Source organism: Solanum verrucosum, unplaced genomic scaffold (assembly GCF_900185275.1).
Source record: "Solanum verrucosum unplaced genomic scaffold, falcon-dt-bn FXZP01000238.1, whole genome shotgun sequence".
Taxonomy (NCBI): Eukaryota; Viridiplantae; Streptophyta; class Magnoliopsida; order Solanales; family Solanaceae; genus Solanum; species Solanum verrucosum.
In genome coordinates, this window is record NW_026020630.1 from 3,809,818 (window position 1) to 3,817,030 (window position 7,213).

The 7,213-nt window shown below is 35.2% G+C and overlaps 1 non-coding gene and 1 pseudogene across 1 annotated transcript; one reads left to right on the plus strand and one right to left on the minus strand.

The window, feature by feature from the left end:
- The first annotated feature begins 3,057 nt into the window (after positions 1-3,057).
- Positions 3,058-5,000, plus strand: LOC125811833 (uncharacterized; annotated as a pseudogene).
- Positions 5,001-6,046: 1,046 nt separating this feature from the next.
- On the minus strand, positions 6,047-6,119 carry TRNAI-UAU (transfer RNA isoleucine (anticodon UAU)). The gene has a single exon. It is a non-coding gene; the product is annotated as a tRNA-Ile (tRNA).
- Between the last annotated feature and the right edge of the window lie 1,094 nt (positions 6,120-7,213).

Consider the following 7,213-nt stretch of genomic DNA (forward strand, 5'->3'; position numbering starts at 1 on the left):
ATAGTCATAATTGTATAGGTTTTGTATATTTTAGTATACTATATATACTTATTTATACCTATGATATACATAATTAGTGAATATGTTTTACATATTTTGATCATATTGATAAAATAATTTGGCCGGATCGTACATATAGATAAGTTTTACTTTAGATTAATTGAAGTATAAATAAGTCATAACCAAACTTACTTCCATTGTCAAATATATTTTAATTCAAGTGTCCTCGGTCAGAATTCAGAAACACTAAGCTTATCAATCTAGTTATGGTGTCCTGTTTTTGGGGTTGGTTAACAGAACAACGTAGCTAGGTTGAATTGCATTGTCATGTAAGGAAAAGTAGAAGTTGCTTTTGATTGAAGTAGGAAGAAAATAATATTGAAATGACCTTACTAACCTTAAGTAGAACAAAAAAAAACATGTTTAAAAGTAAACCAATCCCTTGGATTACTAACAAAAACACCATTCTGATTTGTATTTTTCCAATTATATATGATCCCTTTCCTCAACCTATGATGGAGTACACAAAGGCCAAAGATGTTGTGAATCAAGTTGTCTCTGTAAGGCCTATGGGTTATTAGAGACTTTTATTTGGGATCCAGGCCCAATAACCATTTGTTAGAAAGGACTAGGAGTTAGAAGAACGGTTATGAAAACTATTATGTGAAGCTTTGGCTTTCTGATCCTCTCATCTCCTTTCTATGGTCTAGTATCTCATCCCCTTCTAGTTACCTTCTTCTATGTTAAGCTATCCGTAATTAGTGTGTTATTACTTTGGTGTGCGTACTCTGCGGTATAACTTGTATTCAGTGATTAATATATATAAGAGTGCTTTTGTTGGAATTGAGTTTGTTACATTGGTGCTTTCATCCAGAGGTCTCTCTAATGGAGGACCAAAAAGTACTCGAGGTTTTTGTTGGTGATTCCATTCGGAATTCAATACAAGAAATGAAGGATTGCATCTCTAAAGATCTCACTGAATTTCGTTCAATGTTGCTGGAGGTTTTGGGGGAAAAGCATCCGACTTCTTTTGAACCCAAAAACACAGTCATGGACGTCGAATTATGGCAGTTTCGAGGTGAGATACAGAGGCTTGGATAGTTCAAGAAGAACATTATTTCAATTTCTATAAAATTGAGAAAGATCAAAAGCTTAACGTGGCATCATTCTACCTTGATGGTGAAGCATTGGAATGGTACCAGTGGTTATTTAGGAATAATCAATTAATTGATTGGATGCATTTCGCTGAAAAGGTGAGAATTCGATTTAAACAGAAAGTATGTGAGTCTGCTGGAGGGAGATTTGCCAATCTCTGGCAGGTACCCTCTGTGACTGAGTACCCAAATCGTTTAGAGGTCGTTTCGTCGGATTTCGGCCAGCAAGATATACTTTCGCCATGCCTTGCACATGTAACCAATTCACCCTTGCCTCAAAACTATGATGAGCAATCAGAAAACCCAATCAAAATTGATGAGCACAAGGTGTTCGATGAAATGTTAAATGGTAACTGCCCCAAGGTATTTACTGTGGCATTAGGTGCTCCTTTTGAAATTCGCGATGAAGATGTTATAGGTCCTGATGGCAGCAAAGTCCAGTTGTTCTATGGGCATCCTCAAATAGATATGTCAGAGAGGTATGTTACAACAACTTCTCTGGATTGTGGCTCTTGTAAACAAGAAGTTGGTCTTAATTTCTTTGAAGACATGTATCTTGCTGAATTTTTCTTTGAGCCTGAGAGTATTGAGGATTTATATCTGGATAAATTTTTTATAAAGAATGAAAGTGGTATTCCAATAAGTGAACTACTTTCGGATGAAATGACCTTCATGGATATGGCTCTAACAGGTTATACAGTGAATGCAGAGACATTACTTTTGTTGGGATCCAGTAGCACGTTTTATTTCATTATATATGCTAACCATATGACGCAAGTGTGAGATCCATGACGATGATGGTGCGGTGCTTACGCCACTACTTATCGGACATTTGTTCAGTTTGAAATTTTAAGGGATATTAATTTTATTTGCTATTGTTGCATTAACTAACAGGGAAGTGATTACTAAGGACAAAAGCCATTTTATCTTGGTTAGTGGACAATGTGGTGTTTGTAAGACTAACACTAACTACTACAATACTTAAGCACAGTTCTGATTTTTTTTGGGTGGCCTTAGAAGCATTGAAGAGCAACCGGTGGAACATGAAAGCCTGACCACTGATGTAATTACAGGAGGCATGGCTTGTGTTATTCATCTTGGTAATTTAGAATCTGCATAGGGTACTGAAGTTGATTCATCAGTACTTGAGGTTAGCAACTCTTGGTTTCACTCTAACACTAAAGCAGTAGCTCTCGACTCACCTTCAGGGTTGGACAGAGTTACTATTGTAATGTCATGGTGAGTCCACTCGAACCTTGAGGACAAGGTTCTTTTTGAGGGCGGGAGTATTGTTGTGAATCAAGTTGTCTCTGTAAGGCCTATGGGTTATTAGAGACTTTTATTTGGGATTCAGGCCCAATAACTATTTGTTAAAAAGGACTAGGAGTTAGAAGAACGGTTATGAAAACTATTATGTGAAGCTTTGGCTTTCTGATCCTCTCATCTCCTTTCTATGGTCTAGTATCTCATCCCCTTCTAGTTACCTTCTTCTATGTTAAGCTATCCGTAATTAGTGTGTTATTACTTTGGTGTGCGTACTCTACGGTATAACTTGTATTCAATGATTAATATATATAAGAGTGCTTTTGTTGGAATTGAGTTTGTTACAAAAGACAACACAAAAATGTAAGAACAAATAACAAAATTGTTGGTTGCGTAAACAAAGTCCCAGCTTAAAAGATTGAGAAATTATATATAAAGTGTAGAGTTTCTTAATAGTGTGAAGCTTTTTGAAGAAAATCGTACCAAAATTTGACCCAAAACAAATAATATGGCACCTTGTTAAGAATATTTCATATATTTTTAAAATAGAGGAACTATTTTTCTTTCCAATAATGACCCTAGTTGATTCTTGTTAACCTAAAATACAGCAGCAAAAACAGAGAAATAAGAAATCGAAGAAATGGCAGAGACAGTTGAATTGCAGAGAAATTCAGCAAATTGGGCTAAGGTAGTTGACGATATAGTGAAAATAGAGAAGAAGATTTTCCCCAAACATGAATCTTTAGCTCGATAATTTTGATGAAGAACTGAAAAAGAAGAATTCTGGGTTACTCTACACTCAATTGGGTGAAGATATTGCTGGTTATGTTGTGTATTCTTGGCCTTCTTCACTCTCTGCTTGTATCACTAAATTAGCAGGTCTGCACAAAAAAATACCCTTTTCATAATTTTCTGTTTTGCTTTGATTTTCCTTTCAATAATTGGTCTTATTCTTGAATTTAATCTGATTATTGTAGTTGTATTCTTGGATTGAAGTCTAAGCTGATATCTAACATTGTTTATTGGAACAACAACATACTCTGTGTAGACAAGTCGGGTCTGGAGAGGGTAGTGAGTACGCAGTCTTATCCATCCCTACCTATGAAAGTAGAGAGACTAATTGCCAATGTGAGTGTGACTAGGACTGCGTAGACAAGTGAGGTCTGGAGAGGGTAGTGTGTATGCAGTGAAAGTAGAGAAACTATTTCCCAATGTGAGTGTGGCTAGGACTGCGTAGACAAGTGGGGTCTGGAGAGGGTAGTGTGTACGCGGTCTTATCCATCCCTACCTGTGAAAGTAGAGAGACTAATTCCCAATGTGAGTGTGACTAGGACTGCGTAGACAAGTGGGGTCTAGAGAGGGTAGTGTGTACGCAGTGAAAGTAGAGAGACTATTTCCCAATGTGAGTGTGGCTAGGATTGCGTAGACAAGTGGGGTCTGGAGAGGGTAGTGTGTACGCGGTCTTATCCCTGGCTGTGAAAGTAGAGAGACTATTGCCAAATGTGACTAGGACCAATTTGATATAATATAGGAGGTTATAATCGTGAGGAACTCAAATGTGACTCTTTGATAATGTTTTCGTAGGAAAAAGAACAGTCAAGAGTGTGAATGTGACTACTACTTGAGCATTCAAAAGATAAAATTACTTATTTGGGAGCAGTTCATCTACAAAAAAGTTGTCTTTTTTTTTTAAGAAGAATATGCATGAATAGAGAGGTAGGAAAAATTGCTTCTGCTCTTTCAATGTATTTCTCTGTAGCTGGATTGGATGAAAGTGCAGCATTTCTTGAACGATCCAAATCTCTAAACTTGAGAGGTGTTGTGTATTTTTCCCCTCCGAGCAAGCTGATATGTTACTATTGAGGAAACAACAAACCTTGAAATAGCTAGCAGTTGTTTTAAAGGAATTTTGCAGGAGAGTTTAGTTAAATCTATCTCTGATCATCATCATATCGCATCATTATAGGCAAAGAAAGAAGGTGAATTGATATTATTAGTAAATATTCCCGATAAGTCTGTGAAGCATTGTCCGTCATTGCATAGAAGAGAGAACCATCATCATGTAAGTTTATTTTTCCCTTTTTAAGAATTGCTTTGGTTCTCTCTGTGGTTATGAGTTTCTTATTGTGATGTTTATGCCTGTCTCTCTCTTGTTGTTCTGTGGCCTGAGCGAATCAACACAAGTTGAAAAATGAGGGGGAAAGAGATTCATTTACAATACTCCTTCTCTTTTGTCATTTAAATTTTTTCGTTTTGTTTACTGATGCTGCATCGTTCCTGTGGAATACATCAGTGAAAGAGAACTACAGGGGACAAGGCCATGGAGAAAAATTATTGAAGGCAGCAGTGCAGAAATGCAGAACAAGAAACATTCATCGGATATTGCTTCATGTAGATCCTACAAGGACTGCAGCTATGCAGCTATACAAGAAACTCGGTTTCCAAGTGGATACTCTTGTGGAGGGCTATTACTCTTCAGATAGAAATGCCTATAGAATGTATTTGGATTTTGACATGGAGTAATTGCAATAATGAAATAATGAGAAAATTTGATCTTTCCATGATCCTGCAGCTGTCTCATATTCTTTTTACGTACTATGGGGAGGATGACGTGTATGCAGTCTTTGTTGGGTTTTAAAAGGTGTGAATGGAAAATGAAGAGTTGCGACTTTTATGAAGAGTTGTGACTTTGATGAAAAGTTGTGACTTTGATGAAAAGTTGCAACTTTTATGAAGAGTTGTTACTTTTATGAAAAGTTGCGACTTTTATGAAAAGTTGTGACTTTTATGAAAGGTGGTGACTTTTCCAAAAGATTGTGACTTTTCCAAGGTTTGTGACCTTTCCGGTAAGGCACAATAAGAACCTTTTCACACTACCCTTTGTTTTCTATAAATTGAGGAATTTCCTCTCATTTTAAATATAGAATTTTTTTGGACTTCTTCTACTACTAAATCTAGTATTCTAAGTGTACTTTACTGCCGTTGAGTGGCTCACTAACACCAGCGTTTTGGGTATCAATACACTGGTGATTGAGATCATTCTATCCTGGGAGGACATATTCCAAATCAAACCTCGGATACTAGAGGGGAATAATTTCCTTAAGGGGACACTGTGCATTCAGTGGGCTTGATCTTCTTTCTGTTTTTCCAAATTCTGGTATGTGTTACAGATTTTAGATTTGTGAATTAATTTATATTCTTTTGTTCTTCACTGGTTCATTAAACTTTGGTAACTTCGTGTTTCTGCAAAGTTTGTTGGAATCAGTAAGATTCTTTAAACACAGATTGACAACAATTCTTCTTTAAGAAAAAAAAAATATTTCGTATATTTTATCTAATTTGTTTCTGATTCTAGTTTCTCTACTAGTTTTAATTTTTCTAGTTGTGAAAGTGTTCTTAAACTTTATTGTGTCTTACCAAGTTCTTCAAAGTTTTGTTCTAAGTATCTTGGGAATACAAGACGAATAACAGTCTTACCCTACCTTGTGAAGGTAGAGTTGTTTCCGATAGAACAAGGATGTAATGTAAATATAGAAGTGAAAAAGTCATGGTGAAAACGATAAAGAGGAGAAACACGTTTTCGTTGACATGCCCGTCGACAAATATAAAAAAAAGTAAAACAAAATATATGTTGCTGCCCAGGATCGAACTGGGGACCTTTAGTGTATAAGACTAACGTGATAACAACTACACCACAGCAACTTATTGTTCTTTTTAATGCATAGTTAAATTAAAACCAGTATATCTATTGTTCTCACTACACAACCTTATATAAATATATTTATTTTAGTTTTGGTTCGTTAATTTTAATTTTTTAATCAAGGTTTAGCATATATATTTTTTCTTCTCAAACGTCAATTATGAAATTACATTAAATATATTATTATTATTGTGTTTTAAATAATGTGTTTTAAATACATTAAGTATCATGCAAACGCTAGCAAAGAAAACTTTGAAAGACATATATAATTTTAGAGTCATAAACATTTTCCTACAAGAAAAAGAACTAGCCAAATATGGAAACTTTGTGTTTTCCTTTTTCTAAAAGAAAAAAACTCAATTATGGTAAGAAACTCATGACAAATACTAAATAAATATCTCCATTGGCCTAAATTTCTGACAAAATAATTTTTTTCCACCTTCTTCACATAATCTTCAATAACTATGCATCTCCTCTGCAAAATCTCTCTCTCTCTCTCTCTCTATATATATATCTCAACACAAAAAACATCTTTGAAAATATTTCTCCAACAAAAATCTTCATTACTATCAAATATGTTATGGTTAGAACTAAACCCGTCAAGATGAACACTTATTTTTGACTTTGTTCAATCATTGGATCATTAAACCATTGAACTTGACTCTGATATCACTTGTTGGGATTGAAATAATTAGGTGTCATGCAAAAGTTAGCAAAGCAAACCTCGAAAGACGATGAGTAATAAGACAAATGAGAAATATACCAAAAGACACAAACATTTATCGCGGTTCGGTCAACCGGTCTACATCCACAAGAGGAGATGAAAAAATCACTATATAAAAGAAAGTTCAAAATCTAGAGAAGAATGACCTCACACAATTCACTCGGAATACAAAGAGGTTCACACAAGTGTTAAAGTAATACTTGTGTCTCACACATTCTTCCCCTAGCTTCACACAGTACACAAAACTCTCAAAGCCCCCTAAGACTACATTATGAATGCTACCAAGCTAGAATGAACAAACATCTATTTATAGAGTCATAAAATTTTTCCTACAAGAAAAAGAACTAGATAAATATGGAGACTGTGTTTACC